The following is a 13,056-nucleotide window of genomic DNA, read 5'->3' on the forward strand; positions in this document are numbered from 1 at the left end:
ATCTGTACTGCAGATTTCTTATCCGGCTGCAACCAGGCCCTTGCCAGTCGGCTAGTTTGGCCAGCTGAATCCTGGGAGGCTCAGAGCCCTCGAGCCGCCAGTCATGGAATTCTTGAGCTTTGCTGGGCCCCATCACTCCAATCCTATCCAGTATAGCCTTTTTCAGGCCAGGATAGGAGCGTGCCTCAGTCACTGTCATGTCCACATACGCCCGCTGTGCCTCCCCTAGATCTGCCAGATCTAGGAGGTTAGAATGAAAATCTGGTAATGGATGAGAGCAAATTACAATCTGCCAGTTGCTCCCAAACACTGGAAAACGAACCAACCCTGTCGTTCATACAAATTGGTTAAACACAAATTTAACCAACTTGGATGAACGACTGTTGTTGTCTGTTTTGCAGTGTTTGGGAGCAAATGGTTGATTGCCATTTGCTCTCATCCATTACCATATTTTCATTCCAACCAGCTAGATCTGGCAGATTATCTGCCAAATAATTGTATAGTGTGTGCCTAGCATTAAAATACTGAAGTACTAGTTAGTGTGTCCCTGTGGATCCTGTAAAGTGCAAAATTTGTGCCACACATCATACAAAGTACTGTAGCTCTCCCAATAGTCAAATAGTAATTGAAACAGTGACAGTGAATTCCAAAAATGTCACAGTATCAAGATGAACAGTTCTGTGTAGTGGCAATAAAGCTTAATTAGTATTCGATAGCGTGAGTACTCACAGTTCCAGAGATTAGTGCTTCTACGGTATTTTAAGACATTTGATTTTATTTACATTTTTATTATGTTATTACTTTTTTTTTTATACCTGTATATGTTTCATATGTATTATCTGATTTATTTGAACCAATTAGATCTGTGAACTACACAATTCATTTTGTGCTCCCATTCAGTCTGATTTACATTTGCCCTCCCAGTGTCCCCTGATTTGCACACATACAACGCATTCTCAGGAGTACTCCCACTTCACAAACCCAGAAGACTTCGCAACGCAAAGGACAGCTCTTACTGGAAAAATTGTCCTTTCCTAAATCTTCATGCATACAGTGTTAATAAATGCCGGCTTGCATATGAACATTGGCGGGATTCATCGTATTCAAAAGGTGATGCTTGATGCATCCTGGCCATAGACAGTTGAGAACTCTAATTTATTTTACATATAAACAAGAAACAAAAGTGCTCTGAAAGTTCATTCAGGTCATAAAAATCTCCCCACATTTAGCTTTGAGGGTCAAAACACAAAAAGGTTGTAGAGACATACATACACTCGGGATACATATGATATCATGGTAGCGACGCACGAGTCCCCTCGTGGCCTCACTGCACTCGTCACACACCGGGCTCGTTGTCTCGCTTCGGTCACCACAGCTTCTATTCCCACTCGGTTGGTGGTGTTGACTCACCACCATAGTGGGAATACTAGGCCGGTGTCGGGATTCCGGCTGTCAGTAAAATGCCCGCTGTCAGGATTCCAGCGTCGGTCTCTTGAATGCCGGGATCCCAACAGCCAGTATATTGACTGCATTCCCTACTCTCATCCTGTTCATCAGACCTCTGAATAATTTGAAAATAAGTATCATGGATTCAAGATTCCAAGGGATATATGAAACCCCAAGTCCATTCAATGTTTAATATTTAAGAAAACACAGTGATATTATATGGAAGTACAGGCCCATTTCAAATAAATAAATAAATATAAGGCAGAGTTATAAATGGATGGAAAAACATGGCAAGATGTCTTTGATGCATTCATCGTGAAAAACTTATCCCCACATTTTGCTGTTTATATTATAGCGCCAGGTATTCAGATGAGTGTATCATTGTATTAGAGCTAAATGTAAGGTTACCTTTGATATATGGCTTTTCTTGAGACAAATCCATTGTTAAATCTGCTGAAGAACAAGAAGTCAAATATCAGTTTGCAGAGCTGTATGAATAAATGACCTTTGCGTCATTTTTCATGGAGCGCTGTGAAAGTTTTATTTTTAATACAAAATAACTGATATAGCCAATAAAATTCTTTCATTCAGTTTTTCATTTACACTACACGGATGTGAATTATTAGATCTACACTAAAAAGGTCTACAGTCAATAGGTCGACCACTAATGGTCGACGGGCATTAGGATGAATGGGTCAAATGAGTCAACAGGGTCAAAAGGTCAACATGGAATAGGTAGACAATATAAAGGTTGACAGGGTCAAAAGGTTGACATGGAAATGGTCGACACAAAAAAATTTTATAACATAATAAAAATGTAAATAAAATTAAATGTAGACACAATTTATTATTTTAAGGGGTGTTTTGTCACTTTTCTGCCACAAACAAGCCGCTTCGGGCAAGGTGCCTCGCTCCACTACCACTGCGCTTGGCACAGGTTACTATTCCCAGTAGTAGTCCACGTGGATAGTAAAGTAGGAAAAAGTAAAAAAAATGTTTGTTTGTTTTTAAATTGTGCTGACCATATGTGGGTCGACCATTGTCATGTTGACCTTTTGACCCCATCGACCTGCATGTCGACCATGAGTGGTCGACCTATTGACTGTAGATCTATAGACCGGACATCACACTACACTGCTGTTGTTACTTTTAGAATTTGCACTGCTAATATATTACAACTTTATGGAAAAACAATAAAGCAAGGTGGTTGAAAATATTTATAAACTACAAAAAAATGTTTCATTGCATATCATGAAACTGTAAGTTATTTAAAAAAATGTACAACAATAAGACAGAGTACACTGCATATGCAAAGGTAGGTGCTCCTTGGGCCTGATTCAGGTCCCAACACTATTGTGGCTATAGCCTCAATGTACCCATGTTTGGTACATTGCGCATGCGCCAGGCCCGTATGTTAGATGTAGTAAGGCTGCAAACATCAGTTGATTAACAGTTTGCAGCCATTTAGGGGCAGGGAGGGGACGGTAATGACCTCCATTTAAAAAAACAGTGACATGTCGCCTCCATTTTGTGGGAGTGCTAAGGCCAGGGCTCAGCAACGTAGCTTCGGTGGCCAGTCTGCGTATCCTCATGGTTTACTCAGCCGACCGATGGTGTTGTAGGTGATCCGATGCTCTGTCCTCAGACACAGCAGAGGATCACACATGCACACAGGAGCCGTCTACTTACAGCAGACACCTCCTGCTGCATTATCATATCTGTGCATCACTGCTGCTTCCACGTAAGTAGCAGCAATGCACAATCCCAGCTAGATCTGAATCAAGCCCATTGTACCTATGCCGAGTACTTTAATACCCATTAATTTTCCTACATAAAGTGAAGAGTGTAACCCAGACATTTGTGTTCAATCTGAAATCTAAATTGCAGTGTAAAAATAAAGCAGACAGTATTTACCCTGCACAGAAACAATATAACCCACCCACATCTAACTCTCTCTGCACATGTTATATCTGCCTCCCCTGCAGTGCACATGGTTTTGCCCAACTGCTAACAAAGTTCCTGCTGCGATCAACTCAGAATTACCCCCATTATTAACAAGATAATGTAAGCAGGTTTTGGACAAGTGTTGGAACAAGGATCAACACGCTTCACTAGGACATACAATATAGCTATCTTAAGAGCATAGTTCCCCAAGATTACACAGCAGTAAAAGCCATTGCTGGAAGCAATGTTCTAAATAGAAGTTTGAAAGGGCACAGGATTATAAACACAAGACAACTGGCAGAAATGTGGTTCTAGCAGAGCAGGAAACAAATCATCAGACACAATTACATCTAAGAACATGCAACCTCACATGCAGAGCAATCTATCTGACCTTCTCAATCCTTAAGAAGTGGCTTGTTAAGCATAAAACACATTGATTGTAAGTCAATAAAAGTCTTTTCTCACTTTGATCCAGCTGCTTTTTATTGTCTTCCTTGACTTGCAGAAAAAGAAATACAAGAATCTGATTTCAGCACATTGTAGCCTTTATTGCAACAGTTCATAAAGGTGTAAAGAATATAGCGAATCTAAACAAACTTGGTCAACCAAACATTTTTGTGAATCTGACCTGCTTCAGACCAATCACTTTTAAGAAAATTTAAAGAGCCAATCACAATGCAACAGTCCTTCCCACATGACCGTATCTTTATAAAAGTAGCATGGAGCTCATTTTTCCGGGTTGTACGAGTGCTCATTTATGCAGTTCAGCATCTAAATGTTAGTAAATATGATGGGCATCCGGCCAAAGCATCATTCTTGTATGTACCCAGCCTTAGGGGTATACTTACTAATGGTCTTTTTCCATAGATTTTTATGGATGAAAATCGATCTAAAGCAACGTTGTACTTCCATGGCTAAAACACACATTTACTAGCTCTTAAAAATGAATATAAAACACAATCTGTTAGTAAATAGTAACATAGTAACATAGTATCTGAGGTTGAAAAAAGACAATTGTCCATCGAGTTCAACCTATTTGTGGTGTCCTATGCATGATGATTTGACTAAAATTTCTGACTGATGCTGCTGTCAGCCATTGCATTTTATCCCTATTTATAGTAACTATAATGCATGACTATGCACCATACCCCTGGATATCCTTATCCAATAGGAATTTATCTAACCCATTCTTAAAGGTGTTGACAGATTCCGCCATTACAACTCCCTCGGGCAGGGAATTCCAAACACGTATTGTCCTTACCGTGAAAAAGCCTTTACGCCGTATTGTGCGGAATCTCCTCTCCTCTAACCTGAGCGAGTGTCCACGAGTCCTCTGTGTTGATCTAACCAAAAACAGGTCCCGCGCAAGCTCTGTGTATTGTCCCCTTATATATTTGTAGATGTTGATCATATCCCCTCTTAGTCTCCTCTTTTCCAATGTAAACATGCCTAGTCTTTCAAGCCTTTCCTTGTATTCCATCGTCTCCATGCCCTTAATTAGTTTGGTCGCCCTCCTCTGTACCTTTTCAAGCTCCAGGATATCCTTTATGTAGTACGGTGCCCAGAATTGTACACAGTATTCAAGGTGTGGCCTCACTAGTGATTTATATAACGGGAGTATAATACTCTCGTCCCTAGCATCAATACCCCGTTTTATGCATGCTAATATCTTATTAGCCTTCTTTGCTGCAGTCCTACTTTGGGTACTACTGCTTAGCTTGCTATCTATGAGGACACCTAAGTCCTTTTCCAGTACAGAATCCCCTAATTTTACCCCATTTAGTAGGTAGGTGTAATTTTTGTTCTTGTTACCACAGTGCATTACCTTACACTTGTCTGTGTTGAAGCGCATTCTCCATTTGGCTGCCCATGCTTCTAATTTAACTAAGTCGTTCTGAAGAGACTCGGCATCCTCCTCTGTATTTATAGCCTTACACAATTTGGTATCATCTGCAAAAATTGACACCATGCTCTCTAGACCTTCTGTTAGGTCGTTAATGAAAATATTGAACAATAGCGGTCCTAATACTGAGCCTTGCGGCACACCACTTAGCACTTCAGTCCAAGTTGAAACAGATCCATTAACCACAACGCGCTGCTTCCTATTATCTAACCAGTTTTTGACCCAAGTGCATATTGTGCTTCCTAGCCCCGATTCTTGTAGCTTGTAGATAAGTCTCATGTGTGGTACAGTATCGAACGCTTTGGCAAAGTCTAAAAAGATTACATCCACGTCTTTACCCTGATCTAGGTTTGCGCTTACTGTTTCATAAAAGCCAAGTAAGTTGGTTTGACAGGATCTGTCCTTCATAAACCCATGTTGATTCCTTTTAATGACCTTATTGGTTTCAAGGAACTTCTGAATACTATCTCTTAGAATACCTTCCAATACTTTCCCCACTATAAATGTAAGACTAACTGGTCTATAATTACCTGGTTCAGCTTTACTTCCCTTTTTGAATATAGGCACTACTTCCGCTATACGCCAGTCTTTGGGAACCATACCTGATATAACTGAATCCTCAAAGATCAAAGATAGCGGTTTTGCCAGTTCAGAGTGAAGCTCCATTAGAACCCTTGGATGAATACCATCGGGCCCTGGTGATTTATTAATCTTTAAATGTTTTAATCGGTCACAGACTACTTCCTCGCTTAAATAAGTACCTATCAGTGTGATATTCTCATTATTGAGATTGTGTGTCAGTCCCTGAATTGGGTCCTCTCTAGTGAATACTGTTGAAAAAAACTAATTTAGTGTGTCCGCTATGTCATTATCATTTTTGCTTAAGACTCCCAACTTGTCTTTTAAAGGGCCTATACTCTCCTTTTTTAATCTCTTGCTATTAATGTATTTAAATAATTTTTTGGGATTCGCTTTGCTTTCCTTTGCTACTAGTTTTTCAGTTTCTACTTTAGCCGCTCTTATTTCCTTTTTGCAATTTTTGTTACATTCCTTATAGTGCTGAAATGACTCTGCTTCCCCGTCAGATTTGTATTTTTTAAATGCTCGCCTTTTCTTGCCCATAAGTTCCTTAATCTTTTTGTTAAGCCACATCGGTTTATGATTTTTATTCCCTTTTTTGCTACTCATAGGAATATATTTGAGTGTATTTTTAGCTACAGATGTAGCCAACTTTATCTTGACTGTTTCTCCGCCGAGACGGGCGTTTAGCCACGCTAAGGCGATAGCTGAGTTTAATCACAGGCAGGCGCGTTGAGACGATCTAGATACTCATCATGCATTACACATCTCCACCACTGTGTGGCTAATGCTCCACTAATCCAGTACTTTCGATCGTACAGTATAGCGGCGGATTGATCTACAGCTCTGGCAATACTGTAGGCGTAACGGGAAGCGGTGGAAAAAGTATGGAGTACAGTACTGTATGTGTATGGAGACGCAACTACAGTAATTGTGTAAAAGGAATAATGTACAGTACAATGTATAAACACCGTGCTTTTTAAAATATAAAATATATGAGCGTCTGAGTTCGCTAATGCATAATGGGAATGGAGGACTAGCAGGAGGCGGAGGAAAACACCGTGCTTTACAAATGCGAGCGTCCGAGTCCTCTAAGGCATAAACCAACAGCAATGGGGCGAGGGCCGGGCGCTGTTTGCAGTACTTTCACACATGAAATTAGAAATCTCTCATGAGGCGTCGTGGGCTAGGGGTGAAGGCTCCCACCTCCCTCACTGGGGGTCCAGGGTTCGAGACATGATGTGCTTTCTTTCTTTTTTTTTTTTTTTTTTTCTGTAATAATGCACTGTATTATTTTATTTCCATTGTAAGACAGTCAATGGAAGGATGCACACAGGTTTCACATAAATCAAAGTACATCTGCAGGAGCGATTCTTTACGCTAAATGCACCCAAACAGCGTGAATGAAATGAGTGTATTCTGGCGCTACCAACTAAGCAAAACAGTACTGTAGATCTTCAGCGTTTGTGCATTGCACAGGACCTGAATTTCCTCCCTGTGCAGGCCCCCAGGGGGGAAGGGCGATGGGGGTAGGGGGGAGACGATGGAAAATACTGTGCCTTTGAAATGCAATTACTGTACATGAGCGTCCGAGTACACTACGGCATACTGTAAACCAACACCAATGGGAAGGAAGTGCCAACCTTATTTTTAATGTGTTCCCGTGACATTCACTTTAACATTTTTTTTTTTCTCTCCAATACAGTACATCCAATGGAAGGATGCACACAGGTTTCACATAAATCAAAGTACATCTGCAGGAGCGATTCTTTACGCTAAATGCAACCTACAGTACGGTACTGTAAGTGAGCAAAATACAGTAGTACTACAGTGGGCGTTTGTGTATTGCACATGACCTGCATTCCCTCCCTGTCTACTGCATGATCTGTGCAGGCTCCCATGGGGGAAGGGCAACAGGCTAGCAGGAGGCGGAGGAAAACACCGTGCTTTACAAATGCGAGCGTCCGAGTCCTCTAAGGCATAAACCAACAGCAATGGGGCGAGGGCCGGGCGCTGTTTGCAGTACTTTCACACATGAAATTAGAAATCTCTCATGAGGCGTCGTGGGCTAGGGGTGAAGGCTCCCACCTCCCTCACTGGGGGTCCAGGGTTCGAGACATGATGTGCTTTCTTTCTTTTTTTTTTTTTTTTTTTCTGTAATAATGCACTGTATTATTTTATTTCCATTGTAAGACAGTCAATGGAAGGATGCACACAGGTTTCACATAAATCAAAGTACATCTGCAGGAGCGATTCTTTACGCTAAATGCACCCAAACAGCGTGAATGAAATGAGTGTATTCTGGCGCTACCAACTAAGCAAAACAGTACTGTAGATCTTCAGCGTTTGTGCATTGCACAGGACCTGAATTTCCTCCCTGTGCAGGCCCCCAGGGGGGAAGGGCGATGGGGGTAGGGGGGAGACGATGGAAAATACTGTGCCTTTGAAATGCAATTACTGTACATGAGCGTCCGAGTACACTACGGCATACTGTAAACCAACACCAATGGGAAGGAAGTGCCAACCTTATTTTTAATGTGTTCCCGTGACATTCACTTTAACATTTTTTTTTTTCTCTCCAATACAGTACATCCAATGGAAGGATGCACACAGGTTTCACATAAATCAAAGTACATCTGCAGGAGCGATTCTTTACGCTAAATGCAACCTACAGTACGGTACTGTAAGTGAGCAAAATACAGTAGTACTACAGTGGGCGTTTGTGTATTGCACATGACCTGCATTCCCTCCCTGTCTACTGCATGATCTGTGCAGGCTCCCATGGGGGAAGGGCAACAGGCTAGCAGGAGGCGGAGGAAAACACCGTGCTTTACAAATGCGAGCGTCCGAGTCCTCTAAGGCATAAACCAACAGCAATGGGGCGAGGGCCGGGCGCTGTTTGCAGTACTTTCACACATGAAATTAGAAATCTCTCATGAGGCGTCGTGGGCTAGGGGTGAAGGCTCCCACCTCCCTCACTGGGGGTCCAGGGTTCGAGACATGATGTGCTTTCTTTCTTTTTTTTTTTTTTTTTTTCTGTAATAATGCACTGTATTATTTTATTTCCATTGTAAGACAGTCAATGGAAGGATGCACACAGGTTTCACATAAATCAAAGTACATCTGCAGGAGCGATTCTTTACGCTAAATGCACCCAAACAGCGTGAATGAAATGAGTGTATTCTGGCGCTACCAACTAAGCAAGAAATTTTGGCTAGAAGTACTCACACCTGAACATTGTAATAATTATATAAATCACCTGTATAAAGTATTACCTGTTGTAGTTGAAAGAAATGGTCAAGCCACAAATATGTAGTTCTGTATTTTCTGTTTAAAATTTTAAATTGGTGCATTATTAAAAAAAATGATAAAATTGCCTTTGTCTGATTATTGCATAAACTAATGTAGAATATTATACAGTAGTAATGTTATTGATGTGTACTGTATGAACAGTTATTTTCAGTTTTATAAGTCCTGAATAAGAGTACTGTACATTTTGATCAGTGCAGTACATGGAATCGGATGTTGTAATACTTTATTTTTACATTAATATTGATGTTTTTCCAATAAATATTCAATTTTACAGTATGGTACGGTACAGTACATGAGGGTACCTGTACAGTATGATACGTCATTATGGGGGAGAAATACTGTATCCACTAAATGTACAGTAAAATGTTTTTTTCTTATTACAAACACACAAATGCATCTCAGATGGAAATATGCTATACACAGCAGACAGCTTATGGTGACAGAACTTCCCTACTGTATCCCCACCCATAGTCGTGGTATATTTTAGATTGCCTAATGAGACACTCCTGCAGCATTGCCAATGATTCATGTAAAACCTGTGTGCAAACAGTATCTGTATTGAATGCAAAGTACAGTAAGAGTACAGTATACAGTATTATCAGAGCCAAACCTGACCAACATGATGCCCTAGGCTAGATTTTGGCTGATGCCCTCTTGCACAGATGCTACGTAGTTCCGCCTCTAACCCTGCACCCCTTTCCCAGCACCATCACCCATTTTGGCGCTCCTACCCCCTATAATCTAAATAAGAACAATGTGCACATTTAGTGCCAGCCCAAAACAGTGTACAGTATGTTCTTGCTGGGAAGGGGCATGGTAACACAATAATACCCGAAGATGAAATGACACAACACAGTACTGCAACTTTATTCACATTATATCATGCAGTGGTGTCTCTTATTCTCATGACATCATATCATAGTACCACATTACTCCTAACAGTAATGCCCCTTATTCACATTACACCCCACCACATTCATCTTTATTTACATTAGACCACAGGTTCTCAAACTCAGTCCTCAGGACCCCACACAGTGCAGGTTTTGCAGGTCTCACAGAATCACAAGTGAAAAAATTAGCTCCACCTACTGTATGGACCTTCTAAAATGTGTCAGTTAGTAATGAATACATCTGTGCACTTGCTGGTTTACCTGCAAAACATGCACTGTGTGGGGTCCTGAGGACCAAGTTTGAGAACCACTGCATTAGACCATGCAGTAGTGCCCTTTCCTTATGTTACACCAGAAAATATTGTAGTACACCTTATACACATACAGTACAGTAATGCCACACATTAGTAATGCATTTCATATTTAAATTTTCTGATTTAATTTCATAGAGCCGCAGTCACTCACAGAATATAGGCATGTACTGTAGCATCTCATTTTATTCTGCAGAAGCTGATTATTCCCGTTTGGCTAGTTTGCCGCCTCTGTACAGTATATCACAATAGAAAAAAGTTATAGTGTCAGTGAAAAAAGCACCTCATGACAGATACTGTACACAAGCTCATGTCTAAATACTGTATACTGTAAGCAGTGACATTAAGGGGTACAGTACTGTATATGCAATTGCAGTCGAATTCCGGAAGGAATACGGAAAAAATGGACACGGGATCCCCCATCTTTTTAGAACCAGCACCGGGCTCTGCGCCTGGTCCTGGTGCAAAAAATAAGGGGGACAAAAAAAGCGTAGGGGTTCCCCATATTTTTTGAATCAGCACTGGGCTCCACTAGCTGGACAGATAATGCACAGCCGGGGGAGACTTTTATACAGGTCCCTGCGGCCATGGAATTAAATACCCAACTAGTCACACCTGGCCGGAGTACCCTGGAGGAGTGGGGGCCCCTTAAATCAAGGGGACCCCCCTCCAGCCACTCGATTATCTCTATCACCCCTGTGTATTGTAGCTAGGGGATTGTGACGCTCCTTCAGCATTGCCCCGTAGCCTGCAAAATCTGTGCTGTTATTTGCTCCATAGCTGAGTGCCTCCTAGGAGCTACTGTAGGAGTCACAGGCGGTAGCCATTTCAATTGAGTCTGCCCTGCTATAGAATTGTACAGGTATGTGTACATTACCGTACGGTGCATAGAACCTTTACAGTAGAAACTCTCCTGCAGCTTTGGCCTGCTTTACTGTATGTACTGTAAAACTTGTGTTTTGTCAGTTTGCTATGCGACCGAGCCCGGTGTAACGTACAGTACTGTAATGTGCATAGACCTCGCTTACAGTATCTCTGTGTATTTTGGCTAGGGGATTGTGACGCTCCTTCAGCATCGCCCCGTAGCCTGCACAGCTTATGCCATTTCTCATTCCATACCCAACTGCTGCCTGCCACGAGGTGGGGGTTCAGGAGGTGGGGGTTCATGGGTAGTGGTCGTTTTGACAGTGTGCTATGCGATTGAGTCCGGTGTACCGTAATACTGTATGCAATCCTACAGTAGCTTATCCCTCCCCTGTGTATTTTGGCTAGGGGATTGTGACGCTCCTTCAGCATTGCCCCATAACCTGCACAAGGGTTCAGGGGCGGCGGCCATTTTGCCAGTGTGCTACAGTACTGTATGTCATCGAGTCCGGTGTACCATAATATGCATACTGTGTATTTTAGCTAGGGGATTGTGACGCTCATTCAGCATTGCCCCATAGTCTGTACAATCTGGACTATTACTTGCTCCGTAGCCTAGGGCCTCTGTGGGGCAAGGAGTCATAGGTGGTAGCCATTTCTATTCAGTCTGCCCAGCTACAGAATTGTATGTGTACTGTGTACGGAGCATAGTACCTTAACCTGCATAGAACCTGCACATTATGGTACACCGGACTCGATCGCATAGAACCGCTCATGCAGCTACTGTATGCCCTGGTTTGCAGTATGTGAATAAAAAAAATAATAAAGTGTCTGAAAAAAACTACAGTAACATGCATTCGTACAGTACTTAAGGAATCGAACCCTGGACTCTGAGTATAGGAAGCGAAACACTTCACCACTTCGCCGCAGACAAATGTATAAATCCGTTGGTTTTGATTATGCTGTAATGGCTACGGGATTAGGACGATAACACTGTAGAAAATTCCTAATCTTGAGAGGCAATAGTGAACTTGTAACACACATCCATTTGCGACAGTGTACACTACTGGTTTTACAGTACTGTGTTTTGTCTGCGGGACTTGCACGCTCACATACAGTATTCATAAAGTATTGTAGATGGATCATATACTGTATGCTGTACTACTGTATTTGCGTCGGTGTCGTACTGTATATACTGTACAGTACTGTATTAAATAATGCAGCGTAATGAGTACAGTATTTGCTGTATGCAGCGTAATGAGACGCCTTAGTAAAGTAGTCCTTATTATGTATGTCAGTATTGTATTTTACGGGAGACCACACGCATGCGCAGTGGTGATTGTAAAAAGCGACATCTGGTGGCTGATCGCAGGTATTACACGTAAAGGTAACGCCAAACGTCAAATGTCTGTCTCCGTGCGATTAGATAGCCTCTCTGTGGCTAGGCGCGCCTCGCTACGCCACAGTACGCTGCGTATGGTCGAACGGGACAACCGCCGCGGCCACTCAAGATAAAGGTGGCTACATCTGTAGCAGGAATTTTAGTACCTCCCATTTCTCCGTAGTATTTTTTCCTAAAAACAAACCTTCCCATTCAATATCCCTGAAAAATACCCTCATCTTTTCAAAATTTGCTTTGCTAAAGTTTAAAGTCCTAGTTGAGCCAGTATAGGGCTGTTTGTAGAAACTGATATTGAATGTGACCATATTGTGGTCGCTGTTTCCTATGGGTTCCCCTACTATAATACCCGATACCAAATCCTGATTGTTTGTTAATACCAGGTCTAAGATTGCATTGTACCTAGTT

This window comes from Pseudophryne corroboree, chromosome 7 (assembly GCF_028390025.1).
Source record: "Pseudophryne corroboree isolate aPseCor3 chromosome 7, aPseCor3.hap2, whole genome shotgun sequence".
Taxonomy (NCBI): Eukaryota; Metazoa; Chordata; class Amphibia; order Anura; family Myobatrachidae; genus Pseudophryne; species Pseudophryne corroboree.